The sequence below is a fragment of the Notolabrus celidotus genome, chromosome 11 (genome assembly GCF_009762535.1).
Source record: "Notolabrus celidotus isolate fNotCel1 chromosome 11, fNotCel1.pri, whole genome shotgun sequence".
Lineage (NCBI taxonomy): Eukaryota > Metazoa > Chordata > Actinopteri > Labriformes > Labridae > Notolabrus > Notolabrus celidotus.
The window spans coordinates 28,738,604-28,761,849 of NC_048282.1; the positions used below are offsets into that span (position 1 = coordinate 28,738,604).

The 23,246-nt window shown below is 43.1% G+C and overlaps 1 protein-coding gene across 1 annotated transcript in view; it reads left to right on the plus strand.

Annotated features, from left to right (window-relative positions):
• Window positions 1-23,246, plus strand: part of camta1a (calmodulin binding transcription activator 1a) — a 262,194-nt gene that overhangs the window by 37,815 nt on the left and 201,133 nt on the right. Inside the window, exon 2 of the mRNA XM_034695093.1 lies at window positions 18,715-18,782. The gene's annotated coding sequence lies outside the window, so the exon portion shown is untranslated. The remainder of the gene's footprint in view (window positions 1-18,714; window positions 18,783-23,246) is intronic.

A 23,246-nucleotide genomic window follows, 5' to 3' on the forward strand; every position in this document is an offset into this window, starting at 1 on the left:
GACTGCACTCATAACCTTTTTAGCTTTAGGTATCACATACACACTGGCTGTTGTGAAAATGCTCGACTTATTATCTCCTTGTTTTTCCATGCACATGAGGTTGTCCTCTGTGCTAATTTGGGGCATTGAGTTTGTGCTTTGAGCTAATATTCCTCTCTCCCACCTGTGACTCCGGGGCTCCACGAGCTAAAAATGGACAAATTGAGTCTTTAAAGATGGGATCATACAGTCTGAGGCGTTACCACAGCTGCAGGGTGGTATGTTGTGATGGCGTGTTGCGTGTGTGACTGCGAGTGATAGAGTGACAGCCGCATGACAGGCCTGTGCTGTGATCACAGCTCCGTTGAGGATACACCCATGGCAATGTTTGACTGGATGCCCATCAGTTTGTCTATCTGTCTGCGTTTGTGGTCACACTGTAGGTGCACACACACTTAAACACACCTTGCTCTCAGATTAATGGCTGCCTGTCTGTCATACATATATGCCCGCACGCACACAGTCAACAAACTGGCGGAGGAGACGCCACGGTGCAGTGATTTCAGCTTTGGTTCCACATCACCTCCTACTAATGGCGGTAATTAATTGATGAATGAGGTCAAATCGGAGATATCCATGCACGTCTCAATTCGGATACAACCCCATCTCATCCCTTTGCTCACCTCTCTGCCACCCCCCCAACCCACCCCCCCAAGTTGTTTTCTTATTGCGCAGTGCACCACATTCCCTCTGTGCTCATCTGCATAAGACCTTGGGATGAATGTTAACGATGTTTAATTAGACAAGACGTGGGATGGATGAGTGGGTGGAGGCAGCGAGGCCAGGGTGGTGCTGCCTCCCGCTGGGGGGAAAGAACACATAAAACACACACACATAGACCCCTGCAAGCATTAGCACACACACTCAGAGAAACACACACACACTTGATGAACAATAAATGACCATTAAAAGGCCAAAAGCTGCAGCTGAACATGACCTTACACGTGATTGGTACACTCTGACTTAGTGCTGTGCTCCCCATTACATATTTTACCAACATCAAGGGCATAGGCCTCTCATTGTTTGTACAATATAAATTCAGCATTTATAAATGCAATTTATTTGTAGGACATTATGTAGCAATAACTAACTGCCCTTGGTAGTAAATCTAATTAACCAAACATTTATTTCTGTAAAGCCTTCTGTCCAGAATTTCTGGTGGAATTAATTGGCCCAAAATGAGAGCAATCCACATTTAACAAAATAAAATTCATCCTCCTGGCTCAAGCCCTTGACTGTATTTAGGTACCTTGTAAAGCGTTGTTGCTGCTATTTCAATGCTAGTTAAATAGATTGAGTACAATGATCCTGGTCAACATTAAAACTTCTCATTATTACTTTCTGGATGTATTAAACCCCACTTTAAGAGAATTTATGGCCTACAATTGGTTGACTGGGATCAATGCTAGGTGAGTGCACCCTGATCTGTGCCTTAGGCGGGTTAGCTTGCTTTTTATGCTTATCTATTAAAGGCCAAGACAAGTTTCTTGTTCTGTGTAAACATTTCCACAACACTGATCTGTGAAAGAACATCAGGCAGCAGCTTACTGTATTGTAAACCAGTAAATGATCGGTGTGCCGTTTCGACAGTGCAGCCATTGCAGAGATAAGGGGATGCAGATGTTTTCTCGCTCGCTGTTCCCAGATGAGATGTCATTATCCGGGGCTTGGTCTCAGACCTGCTGTTTTGTAGCCCATCTCCTCAACTGGGTGACTGACTGCGGGCCGGATGCAAAAGGCACACTCAAATGTGCACTTTATGCCTATTGCTCGCTGCTGTCTCCTCCAGGCTTGGGCTTATCTCGTGGTCACGGCCAGACAGAGACACCTGCGAATGCTGCGGATTAGCAGGCTGCCTGGAGTAAGGCGTTTAATGCATCGCCCTGAGGATCCAGGGCTGAAGGCAGGCTGAGTTGTGAGGCTGACGCAAGCTCAATGGAGGCATCTCAAGGCCCAGATTGAGATCAATGACTGCTTAAAGCTGCCATATAAAACATTCAATGAGAGAGTCATTTGAGAGACACAGGTAAACATGCTTTGATTACAACAGAGTAGAATGAGGATTGTGTTCACTCTTTTAAAAGTCTTACTGAAACAACAACAAGGCGGCTTGTTCTCTTTTGTGTTGGAGATGCCATGTTGAATCTCCACTCTTAATTAATTTGGTGAGCACAGAGAGAGGAGCGTTTGTCACCCCTGCTCTCGCCTGTTAGTGCTATTTGTCTCCGGGTGACCTTTGATTTCACACTGCATTGGTTTTCTCCCGTTATGGACAAGAGGCGCTTTTTGCTGACAACAGAGGAAACCTTATCTTTTAAATAAGTAATTCCTCAACTGCTCAGTGAGTTCACCAGCAGCGAAATATTGGGATTGCTGAAAAGGCAGACACAGAGGCACACTGGGGAAAAGATCTCCTCTCTATATAGCACCTTCGCCTGACTCTCATTAAATATTCCACGACCCAGTGTTTGAACAAGGCTTTCTACACAATAATATATTTCTTACTCCAGTAGGGCTATGTTTTTTTGACTTGATACATTTGGCAATAAGAATATAGAATTATTTTAAGGAAGCATCAACAGATCCGAATTCAACAATAAGCTTTCACTTTGGAGTGATTCGGTGTTACAGAAAAGTGTCAACAAAAAGTTTCAACCCGTATTTGACATTTTGCTGTTTAAGTTTCTGAAACCAATATGACATTTGGTTTTAATTTGGCATGGAGTAGCAAGCATGTCAAAATAAAACAATAAATTTCCGTAGCCAATCATAGGAACAGTAATAATAATAAGGCAGTAATTGGGCTGGTAACACTCAGTGTTAGCCTAGCCCACAGCTGTTTGTTGGTTACTGATTACAGACTCAGTGTTGACCACGGTTCTCTTTTCTCAGCTTTGGGAGTTTAGTTACTGAAACTATAATTTAGCACCAAATCCATGACCATGACCAAGCAGCAACCTCGGGCATTGAAAAATTAAACAGAGAAAAGTCAGCACTCTAAATGTCCTTTTCAACTATTCAATCCGTGTTTCAGCACAAAGCCTTCCTCAGCGATGTAGGTAATAGCCAGTTGTGCCTCTTAAATACAGGAAGTGATTCTCACATTACGCAACAAAACTTTCAGGTGAAAAATCCCAAATCCACAGGTATCTGATTAAAATTTTACTCATAGCCAGTAAAAAAGCTATAACCAGAAACTGGTACAAAGCAGAACCCCCGAAGAAAGAGCACTGGTTTGAAATCATTCAGGATATCTAGGAAATGGAAAAGCTGATGTACCAACTATAGCTCAGAGGACATACCCATGACAAGAACTGGAGGAAATGGACCACATACACAGAAAGTGAGAACAACAAATAACTGAACTGTTTCGAAATGACAAAGAGGGAGGACTCGCATACTAGAAATGCCCCTGAAAATGTTTGTGTGTTTATGTATTGGACTATAATTGTTTTCTAAAATGAAAACAAATTAAAAAAAGTATAAAAAAAAAAAGAAAAAACCCAAATCCAAAGAATCACATATCAAAAGAAGGGGCTCAGTAACACATCCCAAACAGACCATATATAAACACAAGAAACCAGTGGAAGAATATCTGGTCATTAGGGATAACCCAGTCCCAAAAATGGCTACAATTGCTATCAGTTTCATAGAAAAAGGTGTACTAAAATTCAAAAACACAGTGAATAGTAAATTTGTCAAGGCACTAGCAGTCAGGACCAAAACATATTTACCAATCAATGAAACACTAATGAATAACCATGGGTTTAGAGGAAGCATACCAGTGCTCTCTGTCACTCACTCTCAGAGCTCTACCTAACATGACGTTGCCTCAAGTGCCAAACACAGCCCCTGTAAAGCACAAAGGGGAGGCTATGATACAAAAGCCACTCAAGTAATCTACTCAATATTTAAAGTACTTTATCTTTGCAAAAATCTATAAACATTGCATACACAAAAATAAACATACATGAAGATAGTTAGGCTGAGTCAGGACAAAGTTCCACAAAGATGGCTGCCTTTGTTTGGCTTCAAAAGACCCATTCAGAAACGTATGGGTGATATCACAGATACTATACAGTCTGTGTTCTAACATTTTTAAAGTGTATGCTAACTTTGATGCACCAAAGGCAGAATAAATTGAGAACTACCAAGCATCCCGCTCTGCTGTACGGTCACTGGTTGTGGTAGTTGCTGATGTCACGACGTGTAATTTATTTCCTTTACTGTATATTTTGTACTATGGACAGGTTGACTGTAAAACTGAATTGCCCTTCTGGGACTAATACAGTATTCTGAATCTGAATCTGAATAGCATAGCAGTTTGTACCTCCCTTTTCAGTCACCAGTTGAAACAATTCAGAAGGCAGGGCTTCTGCTCCTCTTCTGATTCAGACTCAGATGATTCACAAACACTTCATTCATACATTTGCTGCTGTTGTGTTCAGAGCAAGGCAGATATCAATCAAAACCCAGACTTCCCGGCCTCTACAGTTTCAAATTAAAGTTGTTAACCCTTTAATTCTTTGAGGATGCCAAATTAGATAAACACAGTTTCTTTCTAACAAGCTTGACTCACAGAGGCCCTCGGAAGTAACTAGGCTTCACACAACAGTCAGTATTGTGTGATTGTGTCAGTTGTTTGAAGAGGCTGTGTTAAGGTGTCTCTATGTGAGTGTACATGGACAGCTCTGTGTTTGGCATCTGCTCTGCGTGAGACATAGGAGGCACAGAGGGGGCAGGTTAATCGTTGTATTGTAGAGAGGTTTAGGCAGTGACACAATAGCACCAGCCAGGCCTCTTTGGCACCAGCTGGGGCACAGAGGTGTAGGTTCGTTTTTGTTTTTTTGAGGGAGGAAGCATTGACTGGAGTGACTGAGAGGTGGGACGGATGAGGGAATTGCGAGGGGATGGATGTGTTGGCACCTGGCTCTGTGGGTTCTGGCTGGGTGCTGGAGCAGTCTCCGGTAACATTGATGCATGGCTATGAATTATATTATACCTTGGCAGCTGCTTACTCCCAGATTCATCTTAGCAGTCATTGGGTTATTTATTTATTTATTTGTTTGTTTGCACAATTCGTCAAAAGTGTTACCAGGTATAAAAAAAGCTGAAAAAAAAAAACCTAACAAGGTTTAAAAATGAGGCCGATTTCGGGTATTTTCAAAAGGGTATTTGTGAAAGTAAAAGCATTATGACAGCTTGCAAACGTACAGCGGCTAAATTCTGATGGAGTGCTTTGTTTCTGCCTGCATATCACTAGGTGGGGAAATAGATTGCGAGGCCAAGTACAAGGCGCTTTCCTCTGAACATCCCTCGAACACCTGCCTGGAAAGCTGCCGGGATAACACCTCACTCAATGACTGCCTGCAACTCCAGCTTTGGAGGGGGGGGGGTAGAAGTGATGCCTTGAGCCTTTTGTTCAACCCTGACATGGCTGTTCGGACACCTTTGTTCTGGGCGGAGAGGCCCATTCACAGTGTGCCCAGGGAACAAATTGAATCTGGTTGACAATTAATAGCCGTGCGGCATGTTTAATTAAGAGCATGTAGCCAGAGAGCGACGTGAGGGAGATAAACAGAGGGGAGCTGCTCAGAGCCAGACTGGCCTCACAAAGGAGGAGGCCATTGGAGCGTCTGGCTGATCGATTCCCCACCGTCTGCAGAGAGCAGCATTCACAAAGAGCAGCCTGCGTTTCCCCCTCTCGACGGGGCCAAACTTTAAGAGGGAGAGAGATGTGAGACTGATAATGCACACAAGGCAGATGGGAGTATGCAGATAGAAGCAGAAAAGTTGAGGAAAAGTTAGCTCAGTGGAAAAACAAAGTGCAAGTGAAACCTATACAGCTGCACGGATGCACTTAAGCGTTTGGAAGCTTCAGTTTGGTGAAAATGACCTTGAATTTCCTGATTATCAGAGGCTGAGTGGTCATTGACTGTAGCTCGTGTGGATGGTTTGTGTTACATAGATGTCTGGTGTTTGGGGTCTGCGAAAACATGTATGCCCGCAAGCTGGTTTGACTTCAGGCGTCTGTGACCTTCACAGTCCCACATTCCCGTTATTGTAACATGAACACAAAGGGGCAGAGAGCCAGGAGAGAGGGAACGAGAGAGAGAGAGAGAGAGAGAGAGAGAGAGAGAGAGAGAGAGAGAGGGGGGGGGGGGGGGGGAGAGAGCCCTTGACAGCTTGTCTGATAGGCCAAACAATACCAGCCATGGCCGGGTGATGCACTGGACAGATAGTCACACACACACATACACACACACTTCAATTAAAGAGAGCCCTCCTCCAGAACTAACAATCACATCAGTCAGCGAGATGGCAGGAGCTGAGAGGAGATAAAATGAGAGCGGTTCATATGAGGATTTGACTGATACTGTTTGTGTGCCAGTATGTACAGTCAGCGTTCATATGTGTGTGTGTGTTGTGAATGGACATGTGTGTGCTGACAGGCGTACAGAGAGATGACAGGAGCAGTAAAAGGGAGTTGCAGGAATGTAACTTGTTCATGTAAGAATTAAAGGGCTCTGTGTGTGTGTGTGTGTGTGTGCAGACTGCATGTGTACAGGCTGTAGCAATAAAGGATAAAGGCATGAGTCGGACAGACAAAAGGGTGATCCTTTCATGCTGACGAGTAGCAGGGGAAAAAAGAGTTTCTGCCGGCTAATTGGCCTGAGCTTGAGATCTTGGCCATCCCTTTGGTGAATTTCCAGACTTGTCTTGTCTTCATGTCTTTCCTCTCCGTCTCCAGATCCGAGTGTGTGTCATTCTCTGTGGACGGACCGTGTGGGCTCAATATCTCATCCTGTTTCTCTTCACGACACATACTGTAGTCGATTAAAGGCATAACATTTTGCCCTTTCACACATAATCTGCCTCTTCTTCAACTTGTTTCTTTTTGGTCCTCCTCTCCCCCACCACCACCACCTCCTCCTCCTTCCCCGTCCTCTCCCTTCGCCTCCTCTCTTCCTGCCTCTGACACGGACGTGGCGAGCAGGCTTTAGTTTGTGTGTCACAATTTGTTCTCCTGTCAGAACATTCTGGATGTTTGTATTCAAACTCCCTTTCACTGTAGCTGCGCATTGAGAACACGCTGATCCAAACACTATAAACTTTGCATAACCTCACATATTCTCTCACAGCATGCTGCTTATGCACACACGCATATTTGCACCACATGCTCACCACACGTGCATGCTCCATGAGAGGAATATTCTGCAGTGTTGGAGGAAGGCCTGTAGGTGGTTCTCGGGTGTGTCTCGGATTGAAAGTTAGAAATTGGTTTCATGCAAGGGTGCCCCAGTCATTTGGCTGCCCTGAATAGTGGAATCCAGAGGATAATGCAGGCATTAATTGATTCTGGAGCCTGAAATAAATAGGCTTTCAGGCTCACATGAGACAGAACTCTGCTCCTTTTCTGCCTCTCATGGATACAGGGGAGTCTCCCCCCGCCTCATGCCTTGTCTGGATTGGTCCTGCAGGAGTTTGAAAATGAAACCTGACAACAGATGATTGATATGAAGTGAACAGTGACCTTCTAGATCTCACCGCCACTTCATTTATGCATGATTCAGTCGCTCCTTGACTTTTTATGGAAATTTGGATGATATTTGAAGACGTAATGCTTAGATTCCTACAATGTCTCCATAGAGAGAACTCACACCTCAATTATATTTAGATGACATTTAATGTCCTCTCAGTGGATTTTTCGCCGCAATATCTTGCTCACACAAAGCAGAAGAAGGCAACAAATTTCGCATTTATATCTGCTCGCTTTATCAAATTGGTAAATTACATCAAAAGTCAAACAGACCTGGCAGCTTTTGGAGGTACAATCTGACACGGCTCTTTCAATTCCTGCTGTCTGTCCAAATCGATGACAGAGAAGGAAGTAAAGTAAGAGAGGAGACACTAAGAGAACATTCTCATTCAGTGAGTTTCACTGTTAATGTGGGTTTTCCCCATTTTTGGTGAGCAGAAGTTGAGTTTGAGAGGGAGAAAAGTTCAGCAGCAGAGTGGGGTAACAGTCTGGAGTCTCTGCAGTGGGGCTCCAGTAAGGTTAACATCATGGAGGCCCAGCCACTCTCCGTTCTCCTTGGTTGGGCTGTCAGCAGGGGGGGAAACAGACATCCTGCTGCATAGATGATGAAGAGGACATGCGGCGTGGACGCCAGAGGTCAGACAGCCACGGGGCGCCAGGAAGTGAACCTGGATGCTTCCCGCCGCTCCCTGCAGAGCTCCACAATGCATCAGCGTGCACACGCATACACACTTTTTTTTGCCCTGTTTACTAATGTAGTGCTCCATATTTCCATCCAGCCTCCAACTTGTCTTAAAGTCTTGCCAGAAGTTAGAGCCTGAGGGAAGGGGAGAGAGAGAGGGAGAGATAGAAGAAGAAAAGAGAGGTGTAATAGAATCATTACACAAGATACATCTCTCAAGGGTACAGCAGTAGGAGGTCCCATATGGGCTTTACATCAGCAGGCACACGCACACACCTCCATAGCAGCAACCAGAGGGTCACAGTGATGCCTAATTATGGCTGACAAAGATGGATGTATTTCATCTCAGTAAACTTTATGTCCATTCTAACTCAGAGCGTCCACACACACAACATGCTGTAGATCCATTCCCACATAAAATCTTCTGTTGAGTCCTCCAGGTTTCTCTTCTGCTGCTTGAGCTCTCCGTTTTCCTCCCCCACTTATCCTTTCTGTCTTTGCTGCTACGTCTCTTCTTCCTCTCCTGTTCCGTCCCTATGTAAGCATAGGTATGTAGAAATGCAAATATGAGACAGCATGCACAGGTGTGTGTTGTTACAGTGTAGGAGGCAGTAGCTGACCAAGGTGGTCCCTGAAGGCCAAATAATTACATCCCCTCACGAACATCCCAGACAGCAGCCATGACACTAAAGCCAAAACAATCCTGTCTCATGCCAGCTCCCTCTCCCAGCTCCTCTCTCTCTCTCTCCCTGTCCGTCCTGTTTTGCCTCAGCATAGGGCTGCAGTTTCCTATCATGAGGTTTAGTAGGTGGAAAAGAGACAGAGTGTCCTGTCCCTTACAAACACAGCGTCAGAGGAGCGCAGAGTACTCTCTGAAACTATGACATAATGAGAATTAATGCAGTAAAGGTTTTCTCCTTAAGTTTAGTGAGCAATGAAAATGTGTCAAATCCCACAAACTTTTTGCACAAGTCAGAACATAATATCACAAATAATATGCAGTTTATTATAAGTTTGTGTCAAGGAAATAAAGTTAGACCCATAGCTTGGCCCAAGCAGACTGGTGGGAATCAAACATCTCTCCTATGACCAGGAAAGTTGCAGTTTAATTGCAAATGCTACTTTTTTCTAGGCTGCATAAACATTACCCAGAAATGACAGCGTGGACAAAGGAGACACCAGACAGAGTGATGAAGCAGCAGAGGAACTTATACCGAGTTGAAAATGTGTGAATATGCTGATACCATTTCCCTGTAATACATGCAATAAAGGTATCTAGACCGGTTACCTGTTTACTGAGATACACTGACAGAGAGAAGAGTATATGAAAGATATGATATATCATTTTAATACAGAATTAAATATATATGGGTCCCTGTTGAAGTCATGCACTTTACTGCAGATGACATAGCTTCTCATTTGACTGTTGCTTACTCAGTACATTGATAAGCTTCTCTAGCTTATTCATATATAACTTTTTTCTTCTTCTGCTGACCTTGTCTAATTTAGGTTCAAAAAAGCAATATGCAGTTTTTTATGTGTCCTTTTTATTGTAGCTGATTTCAGAATTGACATATTCTAATTGGTATGTGCAGACACAACTAATTTACTAGTTTTATAAACAGAAACTGAAATTCTGCCAACAACCTTCAACTTTATCTCCATTTTCTAAGTCAAATTTGTCAAACTGCGCCTCGCGACGAGATGCCATCTGTCACTGATCATGATATCACTGTCCTGATAGTGGTGGGTGTCTGCACTACTGCTCAGACACAACACATGCCCAGCATTTCAGGCCTACACTAACAAAATATCAATAACTTGTTTAACTGACTAGTAATTCTGAGGTCAAGTTGCCTGGATGATGATGTTTAGTCTTGTAGTCAACTATCCCTTTTATTAAGATAAGATACAATAAGATAAGATGCTCCTTTATTTGTCCCACAACGGGGAAATTCATGGAGTTTCAAACAAAAAGAAGAATTTCAACAAGAATATATATAGAAAAAAAATGAGCTGGCCTTCTTCCCCAGTGTGTTCAGCCTTGCTCTCCTGTATCCCGTCCGCCCACAGCAGGTGAAATCCTTCCAATGTGGAGTTTGTGTCCGGTGTTAGCTCTGTTAGCATGATGCTACTCTGGTGCTGGGTTAGCTTGTCCACCTTTTCGTAGATAGATCTTCCATTCCCCATAACGGTGGGTGGAAGGACGGGTCGATGTCGTCTTTTTTAGCTTGCATCTCAATACCAGCACGTCATCCTTGCCTCCTTCTCCTCAGCTCGCAGGGAACATCGGGCCTAGCATCGTTTAGCATCAACATGCTACGGGCTGCTAACAGCTGATCTCATATGTAAACAATGTTACCATGGATACACGCAGTCTTATCTGCATTTATAGAGCAGCGTTGAGGAGCCTACATAAACATGTAGACCAATCACGTATCACCAGGCTTCTGTGCATACTGGAAAAATGGTCTGTGTGGAGAGCAAAAGCAGGTGGAACACATTTGAATAATGGTATCCAGCTCTTACAACCTGTGGGAACAATTTCAACTTGAGTAACACTTGTTCATGTTTTGCCCTGTTACGACAGCATTAGGATTTCCCGACTCTCTGGAATGCTTCAGAAAAGATCAAGTTGACCTCAAGAATTTTAGAAGTTGTTTTCGTCTTCTCTCGAGGACAGACCTTGCAAAGCTTAGAACTTTCTTTTTCAGTAAGCCTGTATTATGATGTTATTTTAGCAAGCTTAAGACCCTTAAATCATGAGAAAATCACAGTTCTTTTGAGCACATACCGCTTAAATAATCCACTCCTTTATGACTATAGAAAGCTGCTTGATTGATTTCTGATTAGTGTTAAGATGTTCCACTGGAAAGGCTTCTACACCTTGTCAACAAGCCACAGATGAAAACATTCCTCCATTCAGATATTCCCGGATTTGATGTATTACAGAATGTGTTGGAGAGCAATGTTTGAAATCTGCCATGCGTGTTCAGTCGAATTGAGAAGCCTGAACATTTGGTTTGTAACCACCATGCAGAAACCCAGAAACCTTGTTTTTTGTGATCTGCAACTGCTCTTTCTCATTGCAGCCTCCTGCTTGTGTAGCAATATATATTGTATAGAAGTGATATTGTAAACAAAAAAGGAGAGTGCTGGCGGAGCAGCTGCTGTAGGTAACATTGATTGTGGGAGCAGGGAGGCGTGCAGCGTTGAGGAGTGAGAGGAGGCTCCCCTGGAGAACACCTTTTTTTTGTTCAGCACAGTCTTATGGCCTGTATTCCAAGCACAAATGTGTGGAGAGGCATTGACCAGCTACTGGAAAACATCTAAGCTATCCAGGATCGATACCAAATTGATCCCAGAACTATGTATAATGTAGGCCAGTGGATGGTTTGTCTTGCTCTCCTCACCCCCTGTACGGCAGGAGAGGGCCGAACTGCAGGAGCTGAGGTGGTTTATAGATGGAGAAACAGATTCTCAATAGCACTGGGGTATGTTTTAAGAATAACGTGGAGTCTCGGTGGTGAAGGTGAAAATGTTTGCTGAGTAACTTTGCTGAGTCTGATTTTGTGAGCCATGATGACGCACTTTCTGTTTTTGAAATGATCTGGTGCAACAGCTCCCAAAAACAGCATGCTTGGAGGTTTTTGGGCAAGGTGGAGCTGAATAACCCTGTTGCTCCTTCACAGTGGCGCAACAGAGTGGACACAGTGCGACTTCCACCCTTCTCTTTTAGCATGTGGAGCCCTATGCAGGCCCTAATGAGCTGCATGCTAGAGAGGGCATCTTTTTTACTCCAGCACAGGGACTCATAGAGTGGGCTCACTCCTCTTTAATAGATGCCAAGTGCAGCTGTCAACAGCTCCTTGCTCTAATGTTGCTTATTTCACTTTCTCTCACCCTCCTGTGTCTCTGTTCCTGTCTCGCCCTGCTCACTTTCACTCCTCTCCCCTTGTCCTGGACATCCATCTAGATAGAAAGTCCACTGCATCCCATTATGATCCGTGCTCAAACAATCTTAAAGCTGAGCTGGAGGTTAAAGCTTCCTACTCTCTACTTTCCCCCAGCTTAAAAGAGTAATATTGCCATATGAGATTACATAGATACAGTGTGTGATACATTATTGCTAGAGCATTAAGAATTCATGAAGTATAAACAAAAAAAAAACCCAAAATGATTCAGCGGAGGCGCTTTTGCTTGCAGAATCGAACCGAAGCGTTCTTTTTTTAATCACCCTACCTTCACACTTCTCCTCTTTGAAATGCATTTATCATTGTCAAGGGGAAAAAAACTTAAACTTTCCTCCTCCTCTCTCCTTTTTGATTATCCTTTCCCTGTTCAGTAACTCCCCCGGCCTCCTCCTTCGTCTCCATGCCTTTCTTTAGGGCCAGTCTCTATCTCTTTTGTGTCTAATTGCATTTGAATTTTTTCCTGGTGTAATCTTGTGATAGCCCAGAGCTTCAGTAAACCTCTCCCTCCCTCCTTCTCCTCCTCCTCCTCCTCCTCCTCCTTCCTTCCAACCTCCCCCTCCCAAATCCTCACCAGTCCATTTGTGCCCAGCCTTGGGCAGGTTGGTTTCCTGGGCTGCCCTGGAGGAAATATCAGATGACCTGGCTCTCCACAGCAAAACCCAGGTCATCAGGGAGGGCTCCTCTCACCGTATCCCTCACTTGCCCCCCCCCACCTCCTCTCATCCACTTCCTGCTTTCAAGTGCAGGGCAAGGTCAAAGCTTTGAGGCTGCGTTCCCCAGACTTCACCATGAGGCTTGCTGGAGGCGCTGTACTGTCCTCTCCAACCAGACTTTGTTCCATCTATTCTTTTGCATCTTCCTGCTCTCTCTCGTTTTCATTTCATTAGCTACAGCTTTTACTACAATCAATACGGTTGCTAAAGTTAGATTTTCTAATAGCGATTCAATAAGAGCCTTTTCATTCGTGTCACTGGAGCACCACTGTAACTGGAGCGATACTGTAATGGACAGACATATGCTGTAATTGTTGAATCCTTCTCTTTTTTTTGGGTGATGAAGTCTGGTTTTAAATGTCTGATCTCCCAAAGAACGACTCAGCAATCTTATGTTTTTACATAATGTGCCTCGTAATCATGAGCTTAAAAATCTAAGATTAAATCCTCAGACAGTGATGTCAGTGTTGTTTTCCAAATGTAGGCTTAGCACAGGAGGGATTCTGCCCCAGAGTTCTGTCCTCCAGGCTCTCTATGTCTCATTTTCTGTCACGTCAGATGCGCCGTGGATGCAGAAGGAGAGGCGAGACATTATGGATGGTGTTTAGAGACAGGTGTCTGATGCGTCCTGAGATAATGCCAAAAGAGTCCTATCTCTCCTCCTAATGGAACAGCGACAGTTGTTTCAAGTGATCAGGTCTGTCATCCAAATGCCGGAGCGTTGGTCCTCTCAACGCCTCTCTATTCTCCCATAAATCAAAGTTGCCAGCGAGGGGAGGGAATAAGAGGGAACAGCAAAACAATCTAGCCTCAGGTGATCCCGGGATGGTGAATGTACTCTGGAATAACTCCATCAAATCCTGGCATCATGTTTGACTGAATTTTGGCTGAAAATCTAATAAAATACTTTTGATCAGGCTGACAAACAGCATCTCTTGAGATTGTCGGAATAATTTCGTAACAATCACAATATTGGACGAGTCAAGTGTTTTTATTTTGCAAGAGTTTCCTGCTCCTGCTCCTGCTCCTGCACCCACCCTCTGTGGTGCAAAAGAATTGAAAAGGGGATGAATATGTTAGTGTCATCTACAATTTCAAATAGGTAGACATTTCAAAAAGCTGATTCTCTCTGGAGAAAATGTGGTACTCTGGAGTGACAATATCATTTGAAAGGCGAGACAGTAAAAGCCAGTCATCTCAAAATGAAAATTTTCTTACGGTGGCTTTCCTTTTCACCTCAGCAGTTATAGGAAAGAGGAGAAGAAATAAGAGTGAGTGAGAGACAGATTGGAGAAGGTGTGTGAAAGCTGTGAGAGGAGAGAACTAAAGCGGCAGAAACACGCTGATGAGTAGAGGAGTGACACCTCCTGAAGAGCATGTTAATAACGTGCCAGGCTTGGACAGGTAACCAGTAATCAGACCCCTCTGATTGTGACACAGCAGACAGGAAACACACACACAAACACTCCCGGCCTCTCCATCTCCATCAGGCCCCTGAAACTGCAAGACTGCACCGTCGTGTTCTGGGGCGGCCCCCTTTTGCTAACAGTGTGTCCCAGCTTTTACGGAGACAAAAGAAACAAATGAGATGGCTGGGTTACAACAAACAGCTCCGGGTTGTTCTCTCCCCTGTAAAATGAAAGGGCTCTTTCTTTCTTTCCTTTTTTTTTTTCTCCCTGCAACCAGCGTGTCAATTAGAGAAGGTGTTGCTCATACTCATTCTCTGGTTCACTGCCAGCTTGAGGTGATTGTTATTTATTTAGATCCAGCTTGGAAAGAGAGTTTAAGCAGTGCAGAAAAACAGCCCTTACTGGAAGAGTGTATTTCAACATTACCTGATGGATCCCCAGGAAGGATCATGCCAACAGGGAGGCTGAGGCATAAAGGAAGGAAGTACAGACAGCCTCGCACGTGCAGGACTCTGACCTGTGAGTTAGTAGCTGTGTGTACAGAAAGCCTCCTTTGAATATTTCCCCAGTGACGAATACCAGGGCCAGAGGCACTGAGGTCAGCAGATAGAGTCCAGCGCCCATTGACAGCTGCTGGTTTGACTTTGATGCTCCATCAGTGTTCGGCACATCGCTCGTCCACCCCCTTCTCTCTCCCCACCCCTCTCTCGCGCTAACCACCACAAGCGTGTTTGCTCAACCTGAACGCACACTAGCCTCTCATTATGCAGCCCATGCAAACTTTGTCTCTTTTGCAGCTGTTTAATGGCTGCACGTCTGTTTTTGTTTGTTTCCTCACCATAAGATTATTGCACCTTTATGGTTGGTCGGGGGGTTGGAATAATCCCTGGCATCTGTTCGGAGAGGGAGGGGTGCGCCGAGAGCCAGAGGTGGAGGCGTACTTCTGTTTTTTATATTTTTAAGTACGAGACCATGCGGCCCACTATTTTATCTCCTGCTACTGAGGCTGGAGCTGTGGTTAGGTTTTAAAGAGAGTGATGGAGGGTGCTGTGTGCAGGCACAGAGGTCACTGAAGGAGCTTCCCCCTGCTGTTTATCCTGCCCAAAATGAACACAGAATATCAGGGATTAATCTAATTGCTGCTTTGTAAGTCCAATTTACTCACAAGTGTATGCAGAACTAAGTATCTTAGTGTGACCCTCTTTTGAAAGCATTAATTTTCCCCTCCTTTGTTGTATTTTGTTATAGGTTATAAAACAAACACTCGGCCCTGTGCTCCTCTTGAAAGCCTCACCCCTTCTTCTTTCTTTACTTAATTTAAGACTCCATCTTGCCACGACTTCACTGCCTCCGGTCATTATGGCAAGAGAACAGGAAGTTCATCAACGCAGCATTATCTCCCAGCCTGCACCTGGAGGTGATGGTGCCAGTCATGCTACCAACCAACCACTCTTTTGGGACCCATGCCAGCCTGGGAACCCCTCACACCGCTGTGCCCTGCAGTGTCCCTACAGGCTATCACCAGTGTGTTGTGTCTCTGTGCCAGGGCAAACTTGTGACTTGTGGCCTTGATGAGCCAATAGGGGCCTTCTCTTGGAGTGAAGAGTGTGTGTTTGAATGCTGAAGGGACAAAAAATTTGTCTGAGGGAGACAAAAACTACAACTAGCATTTAGTTTTTCTGAATCATTTTGCTACCAAATATTAAGAATTGTTTTGTGTTTCATGCTGAAGAGAACACTAAAATCTGGGGTCAAGTGCACCAATTAAGGATAAACTAAGTCAGTCTAATCTCTTGTGTTGGGCTTGATTAGAACTGACTTGGGAACTGCAATTTACACCCTCCGGGCTTCGTCCGGTCTTGAGACGCGTTCACATGACCAATCAGAGCAGTGAGCGTGCCAAGCAACACACTTTAGTCCCTCTATTCTGTTGAAATATCTGCAGGAGGTATGAAAGAGACAAATCCAGAAACTTACAGAGTTGTATCAAGAATGTTCTCACTGGGAAACTGACAAACACCAACACAAACAAACAAAAGTTATTGATGGGAGGTGTGTTACTAAAACCATTATCATAAAGCTACCAACTCATTGACATATATGGATAGAATTACCCATGTTCAGAGGACAGCACTGACTGCTCAGATCTAGCTGCTTTGTCTACATAAATCCTGACAGTATTCAGCACCTGCAGGGCGGGGACAGCTCCGCTTTCCTGCCTGACATATTTTAGTCGAGGGGAGTGCTCGATAATTAATTCAAACATCGCCTGCCAAAATAAACCTTAAAATTAGCTAGCTGTCAAGGTAGTGTCTAGTCATGGATTACTCTCTCTCTCTCTTTCTAGCTTGCCCTAATGCCCTTTCATTAATTATTAACCCGCACTCGACCATTGGATTTTTCTTTTAAGTTCCATGACCGTTACTTTTCTCTGATTGTTTTACTCTAAATAGTCTGATTATTTAAACTTGCCACACCTCTGTTGGCGTAAAAGTAACACCCAGGTGCAACACAGACGGGGCTTAAGTAATAACTTTAAGGCAGTCGTAACTTTTAACTATAAGTCAAAAGTACGTGTTGGAGCTATTTACATTTTTTCATATATTTGATTATTTTTACTTTAATCAATTGATTTGTTTATTGTTTTTTAATTTAAGGTAATTAACTTTGATGCCATAGGGCTATTAGTATATTTCGTTTCTTACTTTTATAGGTTGATAGTTTTGCACCACATGAGGTCTTTTTTACCGTTTTTACCGAGAGATTTGAAAGAGACGCTACCTTTTTGTTTGAGCAAAGCTTTTTTGTTGTACAATGAACCATCAAAAGACTGAATACTACTGGGCATTGACACTTTTTTTGTACACCGTGTAAGATCCACTCTCCCCGTGCCCTGTGGCCGGGTTTTGATTTGAGATTTAAGTTTTGTAAGTTGACTAAGTCAAATAGCCACTACAGTAAGATTGCACCCAGGTGTACGGCCAGCTTGTGCACCCGGTCCCTGTTGTAACAACTAATGATCAATAATTGGATGTCTGCTCAATCAGCTTAAATTTCAACCATTTAATGGGCTTTGCTGCTGGCTGTGAGCAACTTTTACTTCAATTTTGTACTTTTGAAAAACGATCTACCGTGACTTTTGGAGACACATCTTGTTGTTTAGTCTTGAAAAGAACTTTATGGTACATGTAAGTAGTTAAAGTGTATGATTACTTGGGACAGAAATGGTTAAAAATAATCATTTCTACATTTTTGTTTGCTCGCATTAAAGTTGAGTCACCACCACAGTCAAAATGTTGTTGTCACACCCCTGAATTCATCAGTCCATACGGACGTGGGAAGTAACAACATAATTTCCCAGTGGAAGAAGTTCTCAAACTCAAGCCTTACACACCCCACAAGACAATATTTGAACAACATATTTCAACATAAAGGTTTGTTGACACTCCAACAAGAGGAGAGATGCACATCCTTAGATACTGAAAACATATATTTGTTGACGATGACACCAGGTCTGTGTCTAGCTTGTGTCTGGCTCTCTCTAACAGTCTGAGAAGTTGACAAATGTTCTTGCTGAAGAGTGAATTGCTGCCTGTCGTTGTTAATCATTAGGTTGTCCACCAGCATCCAAAGTGCTTTTATTTCTGCCCATTAGTTTGGTGAGAAAATGGCCGGGTATGGCGTGTTCCCCTCTTACACTCAGACACAAGCAGTTGGCAGGGCGAGCTTGGGAAACATGAAAGTGTTTGAAGTATCTTTATTTCTAGCAGTCGCAGTTTGTGCTTTTGTGTCTATACGCTCTCTTTGTACACAACTGCCTCCCAAGGATCCACAGCTTTTTTTTTCTTAAGACACAGAACACACACATGTCAATATTGTGAGAGTGGCGTGTAATTATTATTCAAAGGTTAAAGAGAGGATTGATCCATAGAGGAGTGTCAAGGGCAGATCAAAGGGATTTAGGGGAGGATCGGACCAAAAATGTTAAAAGCCGCTCGCTCTCAAACACAGAGATGTCAATCTTCCTGAGAGCACCTTGATGTCCTCAGAGGAGAACTTGATCAAAGCATTCATAACAAAGATGGTCTCAGAAGATGATCTGACCTCAGCTGCATTCCACTTCTGTCTTTCACTTTACTTTTTCTTTTTTTTTTTTAACCAGTCTCCATTTACCTGCCTGAGCTCCCCGGCACGGCCCCTGTCTCCGTCTTTCCTGTGTTTGTGCTGCTGGTTAGACTGTCTGAATATCAATGAAGCAGTCTCAGCGATGTATTACAAACACAAGAGAACAGTGATTAAAGATGACATATCTAAGCCTCACTCCCTTCCTCTCTGCTCTCTCTTCTCTTTCTCACAGGAGATCGCAGCTTACTTGATAACATTTGAAAAGCATGAAGAATGGCTAACGACATCCCCTAAAACAAGGTAAGAGAATTACACTCCTGCCCTCTTTTGAAACAGAAGTTAAGACTCATTGCCATTAAATTATTACATTAAGGGAGCCAACGTTTTTAGATGAACATATTTTCTTCTTCAACGCCACTTCCCTTATTCACAGCTTGCAGCCTCCTCCTGGTTCAGTGAGGGATGTTAAATATTACAAGCTGCTGATGGCTACTCAGAAAAGTTTGCAGATAAATGATAGAATATTAATATTGACTAATAATTGCCTTTAAGCAAGCCAATTAGCATAACATGCACCGGCATTGCATCTGTTTTGGATGGTATGTTAATTTGTTCCTATTTGTCTGCACACTCACCACTCGACTAATAACGCTGTTGAAGCTGGGGGTGTTTGTCTGGGTCAGACATTACACCCACATGTGGAACAAAATGCCAGGAGCGACTGTGGTATTTGAAATAGAATAAGGGTGCCAGCACTGCAGTTAATTTCTCTTGTTCATGGATACACGTGTGGAGCCAATTTGCAAATAAAGGATGCAAATTTATTTTCTTTTTGACAAAATGCAACACTTCTACACACATGTCACATCAGTGATCAACTAAGTTTGTGGCAGCCTTTGCTGTGGTGTCATTTCATTATCTTTGTAGTATGATAATTTAAAAATATGTGGCTTTTTAAAAACATTAAACAGTGGTGGATAGTCCTTTGTTTCACTGGCTGATCTCTTTTCCTGTTGGACGGCTCTTAAAAACAGAACACCGGCTGCTTTCAGACTGCCTCAACTTTACAGTCGCCCTATTATTTCTCAGTGCTACAATAAATTCAACCTTTTAATAAATGTCCTCTTTACCCAAGTTTACTTTTCATACATTTTTAACCAGCTCTGTATGTTTAAAACCCTTTTCCTTCTTCTGCTTCTGCGAGCTGGATTGGCTGTACAAGCATTGCAGCAGTTCTCATCCATGTGTAAATGGACCCAGGCTCAGAGACTTAGAGCCCATCCCTCATGCCCCCCTCCCATACCCATCTCTCTTCCACTGCCTTGGAGGGACATTGATAATAGTTCTGCACAAAGACACTGCCAATTAGAATACGGTCTCTGGTGTAATTATAGAGCACGGGCCAAAAGAGCACTGAGCTCACCTGGTACTTTTTTTTTTCAATGGAGAGTGCCACTTCTCCTCAAGCCTTTCCTCCAACTAAACAAATATGAAACCAATGTCAGGCATCTCTCAACCATGGCCTGCATGAAGACTCCCCTGTAGTGCTTTCTATAGGGCTTGTAGGTCTGATTTGGCCTCCCTTAAACAGAGATTTTCATAGTTAACTAGTCCTTGGTTACAGCAAATAGTCTACTAGGGATTGTGCATTCATTACAAAATGTATGTATTATTTCCCAGGGCTGAAAATGCATTTACAGTGTAATCTTAATATATGACTGCTATAATAAGCCCTTAACACATTTTTTTAAGGACACCTGTGAAGCTTGTACTAGCTAACATCAGTACATTTAAGACAAAAATATTGGTCTGTCACACTGTTTATTTTGGAGGAGAGGCTATATATTGGTTTGGGCTCCAGGGCTGAAAATGAATGTTAAAATACATATTTCAAACCATGCAATATTACAGAGAAATTTAAGACAGTTGTAAACAGGGTTGCCTCCTTCCATGCATGAAAACAAAGGATGCCTCATTTTCCATGTAGCCACAACCACCATGGTGTGAGGAATGGGGCGCCAGTGGTAGTACAGCATAACCAAAAACATTCAAGAAAGTAATTAGAGATCACTGAATGTTTGAAATTGAACAGTCTGAATTTTAGTGTTGTGTGAGCACAGTTTGCACTAAAATATCTGTCATCTGCCTTTCTCATGTACTGAAATAATCAGGACCACTATGAAAAAAATTGAATTTAATGGTCAGAATGTAACACTGTATTCCTCATATATAGAATTAGAGCTGTCCCATTAATGTGCAAAATACACACAAGTCTCTGCTTACATTTTAACCTGAGAGGAATACAATATTAAGTAAAACATATTAGTTTTGTCTGAAAACAAATTTTACTGTTAATCCATTGGTATTGATAAAAACTGTTTTCCTAGATTGGTTGAGCATACAACTTATCATAGTTGTTTTCTTCACATGGGGACACATGCACCCTGAAGCCCCGCCCCACTGCTGCTCTGCTTATCCTCTCAAGCTGGTATGAGCTCACAGGCTGACAGACAGAAAAAGACTCATGATTCATGAAGAGCGTGAAGATTCGTGAAGTCTCATGAATGGGACTCCCATCAAAAAGGGCTTAAAAAGCTGTTATTGCCGTATCAGTCTCGGGAGATATTTTGGGGTATAAAGAACTGCAACTGCACAGCTTGGCTCTCCTGTTCTGTAGTTACGTGTGTGTGTGTTGCTCTATGGAGGCATGTTGTTTAATGTCAGGCCAGGCCATGGGGCGTCACAGAAAACACTCAACGACACATCTTGCAGTTTACTCTGTACTCATTTTCACCAGGGCTGTCCAGACAAGTGTTTGATTATTTCCACTCATGTCTGTGTTTCTGTAAACATTTTTGTTTACAGCTGATGGCAGAGGAAACCATACTCGGCCTCTGATTGGCTCTTTGTCTAAATCTAACCAATCCAACCTGTGAAAACATTAAGTACCAACAAATCAGAGGTAGAGTAATTCAACTGTAAAATACTGGACTATTCCATTTTTTTTTTGTGAAATTTTCTTTTTATTTGGAATGGCACAGTACACAATACAAATTTCTTTGGCATTTAACACCTAGGTATCACAGTCTTTCTTTAGTCCTCTTCAAATATTTTCCATCATATAATCACCCCCTTCCCTGGGGATTGGGAAAGGTGATCGTCTATAGTCCCACAGTTTTTTGTCCGTGTTGCCTTTCCAAGGTTTTTTGTTCTTAAGTTATTCTATTGCAATAACATATAAACAAAAGAACAGGGGAGCTTCCTCTTGTGATTCTCAAAAATAAAACAAAATGAAGAGTAGCCTAAGAGAGCGGGCCGTCACAAAATACAGATAGCTTTAAACAAAATCAGATCTTAGCGGTTTCACATACTCAGTCCATTTTGTCCAAAGCTGGTAAAACTTTCCATGTTGCATTCTGAGGGAAAATGACAGTTTTTCCATAATGTAAATCTCGTACACAATATTAATCCATTCCTGAACTGTGGGTGGTTCTATTTTTAACCGTTTTCTTGTTATGTCTTTTTTACTTGCCGTCAATAGTATACCAAGTAATTTTTTGTCATTAATATCCCAATTTTCAAATCATATATCTGGACCATTCCATTTTTAAAGGGACAGGAGGCAACCCTTGTTATAATTAGCCATTTACACCAAAAATGTACAGGACACTCACAAAGCTAGCTACTGGTGAACGTCAATGCTTACGGCAAAAAGGGTTTTGTTAATGATTCTCCATGTGTTCTAAAAAGAAGCAAGCAGACTGAACATTATAAAAACACAAGATAACATTGTTTTTCCTCTGCTCTGATTCTCTGGACATTAGTCTTGGTGGTTGATTAGTTTAGGCTGATTCACTTAGCTTGAGCAGGGGGATGCTATCTTGCTAGCTGAGATGGTGTGGCCATGTTACAGAAAACAAAGGCTTTCTCGACGTAGAAAGTTAACACATCTTACACCTTTTTCACTGACGCTATACATAGCTCAAAAAGAAAAATTCTGTTTACTACTGACCTACAAGATCAGAAGCATGCACTTTGCTAGGTCCAAGGTGCATCCTCACACTTTTCTGTAGACCACTCGAGGGAAACACTCACTAACCTGCTGGATTACTCTACAGGCAGCCACCCAACCCTGCTTGAGGAGAAGGGCTCATTTAGTGACACTACAGATGGCTCTAACAGCTGACAAGGTGCAGCTTGTGGATTTATCTTGAGTTTACGTCAGTAGGCAACCATAGAGAATAACTTTATGGAAGAAATATAGGAGGAGTTAGGGTTAACAAAATGCCCCGAGGGGTTCTACAAAATAAAGTTCAGATTTCTGCCATTGTCCAGGTCATCTCAGCTCAAATATGACACTATCCTGAGACTTTAGATCGAGTGACTTTCAAGCCAAATGGTCCTCAGGATGTTCATGTCCACACTCTGTCACCACTTCCTCTCTGTTATTCAGCGGTCTCAGCTGCCAGTGTGCTCAAGGATTTCAACCCCATGTCATGTCACAGTGCAGGTGCTGATATCTCAGCAAACGTGTCACAGGGGAGCAGCCCTCGGTGTACACCTGCAGTTCAAGTGACAACACAACAACACTCCATGTTTCAGAGGAGTCATCCCTGTAGGACAAGCTGTGTGCGTTTACTGTATGTATGTGTGTGTCGGTGTGTGTGTGTGTGTGTTTCCGGGCTGGGAGAAAGGCTGTGAAGTGTTTGTGTTTTCCCAGATGTCAGTGAAAGGGTAGAGCTCTGTGATGGATGTTGGGGCCAG